The sequence below is a fragment of the Pholcus phalangioides genome, unplaced genomic scaffold (genome assembly GCF_987345545.1).
Source record: "Pholcus phalangioides strain wild (caught in Gottingen) unplaced genomic scaffold, Ppha-v1.0 ptg000015l_1, whole genome shotgun sequence".
Lineage (NCBI taxonomy): Eukaryota > Metazoa > Arthropoda > Arachnida > Araneae > Pholcidae > Pholcus > Pholcus phalangioides.
Window position 1 is genome coordinate 14,816,920 of NW_028301608.1, and position 12,954 is coordinate 14,829,873.

The 12,954-nt window shown below is 42.2% G+C and overlaps 1 protein-coding gene across 2 annotated transcripts in view; it reads left to right on the plus strand.

Annotated features, from left to right (window-relative positions):
• Window positions 1–9,534: 9,534 nt before the first annotated feature.
• LOC149075514 (sodium- and chloride-dependent glycine transporter 2-like) overlaps window positions 9,535–12,954 on the plus strand; it is a 34,369-nt gene continuing 30,949 nt past the window's right edge. For both annotated transcript variants that reach the window (XM_089245411.1, XM_089245412.1), the window contains exon 1: window positions 9,535–9,676. The gene's annotated coding sequence lies outside the window, so the exon portion shown is untranslated. The remainder of the gene's footprint in view (window positions 9,677–12,954) is intronic.

Genomic DNA, 12,954 nt, shown 5'->3' on the forward strand with positions numbered 1-12,954 from the left:
AGTACTTTCCAATCACCGCTGTGCGGCGACAGTTTGTGAACACGACGCACACTTTGAGACCATCCCCCCGACCACCTCAAAACGGGCTTTAATTCACCCTTCAAGGCACGAATTTAGCTGCCTTTCACAGTTTAGAATGTTAGTTATGTATCACCGTGGCGCAGTTCCAAAGTACCTAAGTGTTTTGTGACACATTCCCACATCACTTAGACTCTCGGCATACTTACAGATCACCGTGCAACATTCCCAGATCACTTGAGTGACCTTCGGGATGTTTACAGATCACTTGAGCAACCTGCAGCACAATTGAATATCACTCAGGTGGCTTGCGACACATTTACAGATCACATAAGTAATCGGCGAGGCTATTTCAGATCAGTTATGTTGCTATTTCGATTAAGATAAGTGGCCCGTGATCCCTTGGGTTAAAAATACCAAGAAAACAAGTCATTGCTGAGGCTTTCTTTATGAAACCAAAACTCTTCGATCGGTTTTGGCCGTTCATAAGTCGTATACAGCTGTAGAATGCAAACTAATCAGCGTCTGTTTTCCTGTGCTTTTACAAAGAAGACGTGATGAATAGAGAAAGGTAAGTTCTGAAAAGAACCCGTATATAATGGTAATTAACGACAAAACAAGCTGTTACACGAGAACCGGAGGTACCTAACACACTGATAGTTATGTATTTTCTTGCCGAATCTCTCAGGTATTTCACCCGTGAAAAGTTATTTGGTCCGACTCGGAGCCATAATTTTGTACGATCGGAGAAGCAGTTATAAAAATCAAAGAAGTTGCGAAGGAAAATAACAACAACCATTGTGCAACAATGTCCGAAGAAAACAAAGCTCCAACTGCAGCAGCTCCTGCTGCAGCATTGCCACAGAGCGACAGCAGCGTAGAATCCAGTAAAGATTCTCCACGACAGAACTCCAGTGTCTCTAAGGTAAGATCCGCGGATACATAATGTAACGACTGAATAACAGACACTACTGCCCTTTGTCATGATCATGGTCAATCCCCACATCCTGCAGCTGAGGGGCCACAAGGATGGGAGCTTTGACAGGGCCCACGGGCTAGATTTTTACGGACCCCCCAGTGAATTATAGTGTGGGAAAAAGCACAAAAAAAAAAGAAAAAAAAAGAGATAAGAATCGTTTCGGGATGCCGGGCTCAAGCCCTGTTAGCTCGATCCTTTTGGGGGTGGGGGGCCATGCACATGATGTTTACCGGAGATTATTATTGTGCGACGGGGTTTGTAATCAACAGGATTAATTGGTCTGCTGTCGTTTGAAGATGCAGTTAATTTTGCTGCTGCTGTGCGGTCGTGTGGTCATAGTCATGGCCCCCACAAGGGGTGGGCTGACAAGGCTCCAGCTCTGAGGCCCGGAATTATTTTCATAATTGTTTTGTTTTTTGCACGCTATAAATTCATCATAAAGGTGCCCGTGAAAGTCTGGTCGGGGCCAGTAAAAGCTCCCAGCCTAGGGGGTCCTGCTTTAGGATGTGAGGGCCATGGTCATAGTGACGGACTTCCATCACGGAGTAATGCGGTGGATCACTCAAGGGATCTGTAACTGTGTCACACGGCTTACTCAAGTGTTGGCTGTGGTCCACTTGAGTGATCTGGATGTGCTGCGTGCTGAAATGTCCACTTTGGTGATCTAGAACTGCTTCGCGGGTCACGTGATGTGAAACCGCACCACTGGTCATTTATGTGATGTGAAACCGCACCGCTAGTCATTTACGTGATGTGAAACCGCGCCGCTAGTCATTTGCGTGATGTGGAAGTGCACCACGGGTCACTTACATGATGTGGAACCCGCTATTCGCGGGTAATTTGTAAATGTGTCGTTTAGTTCATTAAAAAAAAAATTGATTTGAGGTTGCGAGCCACATGGGCATGGCTCCCCACATCCTATAAGGGGAGTCCCAAGCTGTGATCTTTGGTGGGGCTCCCCCGTCAAGGTTTTTCAAGAGTTCCTTCTATAATGAATTTGTAGCGGAGGAAAAACAAGAAAATTATGAGAATCATTCCATGCCCCAGGGCCGGAGACACTTTACCCCTACCCTTTTGGGAGAGTCATGCAAATCAGAGTGCCACATGTGTGCCACCGAGGGCCACATTTGGCCGGCGAGCCATGGGTTTTAACCATGCATGCTCTTCATAAAGCTCAATCTAAGCACTCACAGGTCTAAAATACTTTCGACACCCTTGAGCGCCACATAAAATCTCTACATTAACAGGCATTGAAACAACCCTATTGAAGTATGCACAACTGTATTTATTATCCATTTTCCAAACAACGAGAGTTACAAAGCATTCATTTCCTTCGATTGCCAATCGATTAATTAGTTGTCAGCATCAAAATATTCAAAACACCAAAACAATACTGCTACAGCTACTGACGAAAGAATTATCATGTACCGGGTGAAATTCCGAGAAATTCACGCCTGTTTCCCCCCCGTTAATACGTGCGAAATTCGCGCATTACACCATCTATTGATAATTAATTCAAAAAACAGATTACACACGCATCATCGAATTTGGTGTTGTTATTGTGTTAAATCCGCTGCTCCCCATTTTGTAATACGACGAGCTGAATCAGATTGCAAAAGAAAAATGCAGCTTCATGTTTAAACACTCATCTCCTGCCCCCCCCCCCACCCCCAAAGTTTAAACAGATGTCATGGTGATGACGATGATGATGATATTTGCGTACGTCGTCTTCCTTTTACCGAGGCTTCTTTTCTTTTTTTCGTACGAAATCACCATAAACTCAAACGCAACTGTGATATTATTTGAGAAAGAGAAAATATAAATTAAAAAATGCGTTTCTCTCTCTTCCTTGTAATTGGCCTTTCCTTTTTAAGAAGTAGATCCACCGAAGAAAATGCAAGATAATCCTAAATGTACTTAAAGATGGAGTCTAACCTCAGACAGAGTAAACATTGCGTTATGTTGGTACATTGTCATTACAGAGGTTCATTACTTTGATAGTGCATGATAGACATGTTTTAACTATGCACAGAGGCGTATTTACTGGGCGGGGGGGAGGGAGGGGTGTCTAACTGGACCAAGGAGGAAAGTTCGGAAGGGTGGAGAATTTGAGGAATAGGTGATCCAGAAAATTAGAGTATAATGATAGAAGAAGGGCGGGGCAAAACCAAAAATCCATCTCTACTAAAATCGAGGGGACGGGGGGGACAGTCAGTGAAAGCAACCAACAGAGTGATAGTGTGCAAACATGTGAGTGGTCAAAAGACCAAGTCAGTAAAAAATCTAGAGAGAAAGAGACCTGGAGAGTGTGCAAGCTCGAGAGGCTTACAACAGTACAAATATTTGATCATTGCACTTCATTCAAAATTTAAAATAGAGATGGCAGCACTGAAAAATAAGACGCAACACCAGATACGCCCGCAGACTGTTGGGTACGCACACACTTTGTTCCTCATTAAAGGATTTCTTTTTAAATTATATATTGCCTCAGGGAGCAAAGCCCTGAATTAAAGGATTGTGTAGGTTTTGAGTTTGAAAAGAAAACGTTGTCTGAAAACGGCAGAATTTCCCCGTCTTCCGAATATCGTTATAACCGAGTTTTATTGTATTTATTTATTAAAGACAGGAGAATATGTCTTTCCTTCTCAGTCACAACAAGTGGTCTTTTTTATAATGACGCAAACACCAGCTGTTTGTTGATGTACGACATTTGTATATAACGCGTGTTGACGTAGTTATATCACAATTCGTCTGATTAGTTATTTTGCAGGCGTCGGCGTTTGATAAGACGATCATTTTCACCATCATCATCACAAAATGGATCGTCTTATCGTTATATATATATAAAAAAAACGCATTTCGTATCGCGTTGTTCATGGAAATCCAATCAGTTGGTGACCCCTGCGAATAACCATCTGGGCCTGTTTTCACGCGTGGAGAAGTGCGACATTCACCCAAGCCCAGTGATTTCGGGCTCTTATACAAATACAAATACAACGCCACAACAGGCAAAATGCCCAACGAGGCGGCTGATAGAAAGATGCCCATAAAAACATGGATGTCACACATTTCAAAAATAAATAATCTTTGTATATATAATATATATAAATGTATATGTATAATATAATAAATAATAATCTTTGTATATTTATTATATGTAAAATAATAATAATCTTTTATAAGTAACATAAAAATTCATTATTTTCTTCTCTCGGAACCATTAGCGATGTCTTGATAACTTCCTGATTTGCGCATGCGCTCACACTATCAGCACCCAGGGTCCCTCAATTTTTATTTGTTTTGGGGGGGGGGGGAACTAATATTTGAGCAAGATAAATTCAGTAACCACCCCTTTAGAATGATTTTTGATCTTTCGGAACAAAGTGTCTGATATATGCACACGCGGGCAGGTGTACGGTAGATTCCTAGCACACCCCCCCCCCCCACAACCATTCGAGGAATGAAATTTAAGGACAATTTTTCAACAAAATTTTATAATTTTTCTCACGCAGTACCTTATAATCTATGATTGACGTCTTGGATATCGCAACCCATCATAGGGGGTTACATATTTCATCAATGGGGGGTTCCACAGCAAGGGGAAAAAATTGAATGGGGGGGGGGAACGGAAATGTAGTTCTACTAACCATTTGGATTAAAAAAACTAGGATTTCCTAGAGACATGGACATTCAAGGCAGGGCTATCAGCCAGCACCTCCTATAAATAGAAGGGTCTCCGCCATGACCACCTAGATAACCTAGTTGTGTAATATTTAGGAGGTCATGCCTCCGCACGCTGCTCGTGACGTCAGCAAGTAGTCCATTTTCCCTCAGAATATATTCAGGGAAAAAAAATTCCCTGCTCGTGCAAGTATCATCGTTATGAGGAAAAGAAATGATCGGGCTCAGAATCTGTGATTTCTATGCCTACATCCAATCACCATGCGGTGTTTGTGAGCCAACCAGGAAGATTCTACGCCGAAATAAGAAGACATGAAATAGGATGCTGTGGATCAAAATGTGACAAAATTGCTAGTAGTCTTAATGACGTTACAGATGAACTTGGCAACCCGTGCGGAGGACTTCTATCTCCAGGAGGTGCTGAATCAGCACCACAAGCCTCCTACATAGCTGCTGAAAGATCCTTACTACCAATTCATATACAGTGGAACTTTGTTAATTCGAACGCGTTTAATTCGAATTTTGAATAATTAAAACTTTTACGAACTCCCTTTGAGAGTTTTCTATATAACTTAATGTTAAAATTTCTTGTTTAATGTTGTTTAATTTCTTGTTCATTTCGAATATTTTGAAGTCACAGGGGGGTGGGACATCATAATTCTAGTATGGGTAAATAATGAATAATCATAACTGTTTCTATACACACACACAAAATTGGGGGTGCGATTTTTTCGACCTTTACTTTTCTGGCTCGAACAGCCATTTATGTTCACCAAGCAACAGCAACATCTAAGGCCGGGATTACACTATAAAAGTTTGATAAAAGTTATTTTATAAAACTTTAAGCATGTAACCAAATAAGACTATCGGTTGCATTTGTCGCATTTTTAAAGTTTTATAAAAGAACTTTCATCAAACTTTTATAGTGTAATCCCGGCCTATGGAATTGTCGGGCCAGTCTTAGATAACTTCAGGCGAGAGAGAGATTTATGACAACTTCTAATAAAAAAAACAAACGGGCACGTGCTCATTTGAAAACTGAACCCAAATGATTGGAATTTGACAAATTTGACTGTACGTCAAAATGTATATCATAATCGAATGTGCTTTTCACTTCGGATTTATTATTTAGCAACTCAATTCGTAAAAAATTACCAGTTTTGATGATCGAAAGGCAGCAAAGCATTTGTAAAAATGATTATCCCCGCTGAATTAATCCACCAAAATGTTTTGCATGACTAGTTCTACATTCGAAATGCTAATTTGTAAATTTTTTAGGATTTTTTCCCCATAATTTAATGCTTATTTTAACATTGTTCAGCCATAATACATCGGAATTGTGCACTACTTGATATGAACTATGTGGTGTTCACCCTCTGGAAACAGATTTATTTTTTGTAAGTTTCTTTTAGCAAATTCTAATGAAAATAGCTTTCCTTAATACCATGACAAATGACTAGCAAAATTTGGGAGAAACAGTTTCGTAGCTGATGGCCTTGGGGGTCATTCAAGTATTACGTCAGCATTGGGGGGGGGGCGGGTTTCGGATTTGCTGACTTTTGACGTAACCCTCGAAAACTGAGAGTTTCTCTCAGTTTTCGAGGGTTACGCTTTTGATGACAAGGGGGGAGGGGGGGGGGTTTGAAGGTTGCTTACGTCATCAAAACCCCCTTTTTGTAGGTATGAAATATTCTAAGCTGATGACGAAATTTTGCTGACAAGGTGAGGGGGGGGGGGGGTCAGTGTTTTGCTGACTTTTGCTAACAAAGGGTACGGGGTCAAAAATGGCTAAAAATCTGCTTACGTAATACTTGAATGCCCCCTTGACAGTGATCAAGAAACTCTACAGTGATGTGGATTCCAGAACGGTTGTCTGATCTTGGATGTCATTGAATTTTTCCACCGTGGCCCACGTCTCCTGAGACGGACCAGCTTATATCCCCTAGTGGGACAGATAGGGGACCACGGTTGGTCTGGTGGTGGATTCCAGAACGGTGGAACATCCTATGTGAATATTGATAATCGTGTTGCAACTTGTAGTAATTTTCCGTATCCAGTATTAGATTAATTGGATAATTCCAATTTTTTTGCGATTCCCTTAAGCTTCGAACTAACCAAGTTCGACCTCATTTATTCTCGAAAATCATGGTACAAAATTTAACTATCACGAGCTCCCCACTCCACCACGGCCCCCGCAAATGTGGGACAGGGCTCCAGCTTTGTGCCCCGGGACAATTACTATTATTTTTTGCTTTTTCATGCTATGAATTCACTTTAAGGCCCGTGGTGGTGTGGGGGAGGGGGCGTGAAAGTTTGTTCACAAGGGCCCGTGGAAGTATGGGTTTGGAGGGGGAGGGACCGCTAGAGATTTTAACTTGGGGGTGGGGGGATTTCAGCTTTCAAGGATGGGGGCATGCGCCCATCCGAAGCACTTGAGGAGCCGAACGTTGATCGGCTGGGGCTTCATTCGTAGACGACCCGGTTGGAAAAAAAAAAGTTTCTAAAGGGTTTATATAGAAAAGGACTGTAACGTAGTGGCAGGGGGGGACTTACCTTGTTGGGCTGTTTACCTGTTGTCAATTTGTTATTCCTAAAAATACCTTCTTTGCCTAGCTCCTGACAACAGTTACCTATCATTCATTTAAAAATTTGAATAAGCAGAAGAATGTTCTGGGTCATATTTACTTTCGGTCTTAAAGCATGACTTTCATGTGAAAAATTTTGAGAGAGAAAGAAATCAGGTTAAAGAGAGAGTTTTTTTTGGGGAAAAGAGAGGCCCAAAGCGTATTAAGAAGGCCCTTTAATACGCTCTTTGGAGAGGCCTCTCTTTCTCTCCGAAGAGAACCTGTTTCTTCATTTTATCGAGAGAAAGAAAAGGGTCATGAGGATATAATTGTGTCAATTGTCCACGCACATTAAGAATTCCTGACTGTTACATATAGCCCAGGCCTTGACATTACGATACTGGAATTTGCAATACAGTGATACCTCGGCTAACGAAGGTAATTCGTCCCGGAATCAGGTTCGTTAGTCGAGGCGGGATTTCCCGTAGGTTTCTGTGGGGAAAATCGTTTAATTCCTTCCAGATAACTGTCCAAAATTTAAAGATAATTTTGTCTTCTTTGAAACACCAGGGAGCGCTATGAAAAAGACATAAATTTACAGCTTCGAAATTGGATAAATGAGAATTTACAGGAAAATAAGGCATGGAATATATGTGTATATATAATGTAATATATGTGTATATATAATGTAATTATATATATGTTATAAGTGATTCGCGGTACGGTTCCACATAGCTTGAGTGATCCGTGTCATATTCTCAAATGACTTGAGTGGCTCGCGGCGCATTCCCAGATCATTTAAGTGGCTCGCGGTCCATTTTGAAATTACTCAAGTAACTCGTGGCACAGTTCCAGAACACCCAAGCGCCCCATAGCACATTACCTGATCACTAAAGTGACCCGCGATGCAGTTCCACATCACTTAAATGGTTTGCGGAATATTCTAACCTAAATTAAGTGGAACACGGAGCATATTTTCAGATCATTTGAGTAATCCGCGGCCCAGTTCCGAGGAAGTTGGGCTGGAAGAGATCTCGGCAATGGAATAAGTCTAGTGGCAGAGTTCTGGCGCAGTTCCCAGATCACTTAAGCAGCACAGGACGAATTACCAGATCACTTCACTGACCCTCAGCACATTTAGAGATCACTTAAGCAGCCCACGGTGCGTTTACAGATAACTTGAGTGGCCCGCGACATAGTTTCAAACCAATGAAGTAGCCCGCCCTCTCCAAAAGATTGGCCCATCCTTGTTTTATACTCAGTGCCGTCTTAGCGCATGGACTCACACGGCAAGGCCCGTAGAGCCTAAAGTGCAAAGGGGCCTCGTAATAATCAATTTTTGAGAATAATGTATGTAAATTGGAGGTAGGAGGTGTCATAAAAATAACTTCTCCCGAGGTGGGGGGGGGGGGCTATGATGCTCTTGAGACGACCCTATTTACACCGTGTGCATAACCAACACCAGCTTTTGTCAGGTCTTTTTTATAGGACTCTGATTTGCATATTTCCAGCGATTTGCTTTCGTGCAGCGCCTTCTATCGACACAAATTTGAACTTTTTTCCCCATATCAAAAAAAATCTTCAGCGATTTTTTTTTTTGTTTATCCTTCGGGAGGTAAAAAAATGCTACCTCCCTCCTTACCCCTCCTGAGACAATGCTTCATACGTTACTGATCATTAGGGCTAGGGTTTTTATGACCTAAAAACCAACAGAATATGCCCATAAAAAATGCATTTATGCCCTAAAAAAACTGAAAATATACCATAAATACTTAAAAATATACTTTTATAAATAGGCTGATGACATATTTCCTCGAGAAAAATTACAGGAAATCACCAATCTCTCGTTGTCAAAAATGATGCCATAGGTACAAAAATAAAATTGCCAATAGTTACTGATATCACCGAAAAATCGCCAATCATTGCCAAAAACGATATCAAAGGTAAATAAAATTCCAATTATTATTAGTGAAATCACCAATCGTGCGCAAAATGAAGCTAGGGAAAAGAGAACTTGGGGGAATCCAACACCTCTTCTATAGCAGAAAGCCTCTGCGCGAAGCTTTGACGTCAGTGAAGTAGCACATTTCACCTGTAACCATTGGATACAGCAGTCCGACGTATACGCAATCTTTACCTTTTTTGCAGTATGTCCAATGACTATAGGTGAAATGGACGACTTCAGTGACGTCACGAGCTTCGTGCGAGGGGGGGGGGGTCTTCAGTGACGTAAATTTATAGTAATAAAGGTTTCATTGTATAACAATCACTGACAGGTTTTTGATGTGCATTAATTCATTTTTTTAGGAACCAGTGCTATCGGTTCATTCTGTGTGGGCGAAACACGTGGAATTCGTGCTGTCCGGTATTGGCTACGCCGTCGGGCTTGGAAACGTATGGAGGTTCCCGTATCTCTGTTACCGCCACGGTGGAGGTGAGTCGATTCATACGCCACTGATTCAAACTTATGATTTGCTTCGATTTCACCCCCACCCCTTTCATTATTATTGTTTTTGCTTTGATTACTCGCGAAAGACTTCATGCATATAATAGACGCTCGATCCCGAGAGGCCCAGGGATCACCAGCCAGTAATCCCCCCCCCCCCCCAATTTCTTATACGATACAGTATTTACTACAAAATCAGTGGTGTACCAGGAATCCTGGCCTTTCGGCAACAGTCTTCTTTATCATAGTGTTTGTGGGTCGGATAAATTCTTCGAATGCACCAGATTGGCTCCAAGAGCACTGAATTTAATGATATACAGGGTGATTCAGAAAAACATGGCCGAACCCGATAAGAATCCAAAATCCTATAGAAACATAGGTGCGCAAACGCCATGCGGAGCCGCACTCGTGACACATTTTTAAAGCAATGCCGAACTCAGTAAGTCACAATTCTGATAACATAAATACGTGAGGGGGACTCACACACACACACTCAGTACACACACTTTCCGGCATGTACCGATTCATTAGAAATTCCGCATGGACTGCATGCTTGCTACTAGTACTTAACCTTGCACACACGAACCTCTCACACACTCCTCTGCGGAATTTCTATCGAATCGGTACATGCCGGAATGTGTGTGTTCTGATTGTATGTGACCCCATCAGGTATTCATGTTCCGAAGTAAGTATGTGTGGCCCAGAATTCAAGATCCCAAGTTTCTTCCAAACAGGACAGATGCTATTTTAACCACAGCCCTGCTTGCTCCTCCAGAATGAAAAAGTCATAATATGAAAAAGTCAGTTTAAAAAACAGCTCCGGAAAGAGCCGCAACTAGTGGGGAGGAGGTGCCGGACCAGAGTGGACCTAGTGGGGCGAGAGCACCCTTGACTCTTCAACACCTCCTTCAACATTACAAGGGGGCACTTGCCCCGACTTGATCAGGCATTTCCATCACCAAACATACTCCCGTTCTGTCTCCATGGGAGATATAAGCTGGTTATACCCCAAGGGGTGTGAGTATGCTGGAAGAACAGGGCGATGTAAAGGCCCCGGAGAGCGTTCCGCGCAGGGTACTAGAGCCACGGCTGCCACTGGGCATCTAGTTGCGGCCCGTACAAAATAGCATCATCGATGTTGAGAATAGCATTGTTTGCTCTACAACAGCTAATGCCGTAAACCGAACTGGGGGGGGGGGAGGTGTTTACAGCTTCCACACATAAAGAAATAAAGAAAATAGGATGCACTCAATGCGGATTATACTATGGTGAAATTACCTCTGACAAGAAAGCACAACACACAAACTCCCGAAATAATTAAACCTTCCAAGGGTAGAGAAAGTAAACCTCTCGCCTTGTTCTAAGCAAAGTAATAAAACTGATCGACCAGATCGAGTTTGATCATTTTTGTCGCACCACGGTCATTTTCTACACACGAGGGTTAGTTAGACGGGGGGGCCTACAACTTATTTCCGATTCCGAGCTGTGTCAAGAATGTTTATGACAAAGACTAATCGGGTATCGAACTCATGATACTTCGAATCATCCTTTGGTACTTTAACCACCCCCCGTGTGAACAGTTCATTAAATGCGACGAGGGGAGACGGATAAGTATTTGTTGTTTTTTCCTCTTTTGTTTTAGTGGTTGTGTTTGGGAAAAATCATTGCAGTGGCGGTTTTTTTTTTTAGTATAGTGTTGCCATCTGTTGAGAAATTAGAAAAAATTACGTTACCGAGGATACGCGCAAAGTATCCTCCTTTCTCATTCTTAGAAACTCGTAACCCTAATTTCAAGTGTAAAAAAAAATTAAGAATTGATTTCCGCGAAGAAAACGAAACTGGTTGCTGCCATCTATTAGTGTAGTTTGCAAACACAAAATATCATGATATCATAGCAGCTTGCTTCCCAGAATTCCCCCTTCTGTAGCGAGTGAATAATTATGCCGCAGTCCCTGAAAGTTTGGGGAGTAAAAATGATAAAAATAGGCAGGAAAAAAGGCTCTAAAAATCCGTAAAATAGCCACGGGATTTTACTTAATGGGAAAAGGGGGAAAATAACTGAGAGCTGTACGGTATTTGAGGAACCGAAAACTGGCTGAAAAATTGAATATACTTACTGAATCTACTGTAGATTATTATAACTACATTATTAACCAAGTTAAATTATCACGCCGAGAAAAGGTTTATGGTCCCCCCCAAAAATTAGGTCGATTCATTATCGGAAAAGTTCGGTTTTATCGAATACTTCTCTGACACGCAAAATAGCGATAGGGGGCCGTTCAAGTATTACGTAAGAAAATTTTTAGCCATTTTTGACCCCCTCCCCCTTGTCAGAAAAAGTCAGCAAAACGCTGACCCCCCCCCCCTTGTCAGCAAAATTTCGTCATCAGCGCTGCCCCCCTGAATCCTAACTCATATTTTCATAAAGGGTGGTTGCTGACGTAAGCATTATCCAAACCCCCCCTCCCCCTTTGTCATCAAAAATCAGGAAATCTGAACCCCCCCCCCCCATCGATGATCACGTAAACGTAATACTTGAACGGCCCCTAACTAAAATTTAAAAGTAATCAGTTTGCATGTGTATTTGAAAAAAATATATATATATGTCTCAAATTTTGGAGATGATTTTTGCATATCTCTAACTTGCCGTGGTTGTTTGCATGGCATTTATTCATAGTGTAAAAAAAGAAGTCAAAATACCGTAAGCTCCAGGGCTAGAGCCCTGTCAGCTCTTAGGCCCACCCTGTTGGAGTCATGACGTCAACTGTTGGCCACCAGCACAGTCATCGGTCAGCTATTCATCTACGATGCTCTGCAATGCGTGCACAATGCACCATTGTCTCGGATGTGATCCAGGGGGTATGCATCGTATGAAATTACGGTTGGCACCCTGATACCACCACTCAAGGTTCCCAGGTATCCGACCCGCCTATCGCAAACACAAATCTGCGAGTTTTCTGGGTCATTTTACAGGTGCGGCTTTTACACCGAAGTGCTGTCCTTAGTGCGGCCAGCGACGCTGCTGCTGGCCATTGTGTTGGCCGCAGCGAGAAGTTTGTCAACTTAAAGGGCCAAAATTTTATCATATCGACCAAACATATTTCTCTCTGGGCGAGAGCCGTAATTCCGGCTTCATCTCGAGTCAGAGTCGAAGTCCCGGGTACGGACGGACTGCATATAGATCATAAATCCCGCCATTGTGACAATTTTCTCATTTTAAACGAGAATTTCTTGGTGTTTGAACATGGCATGTTGTAGAGTGATCA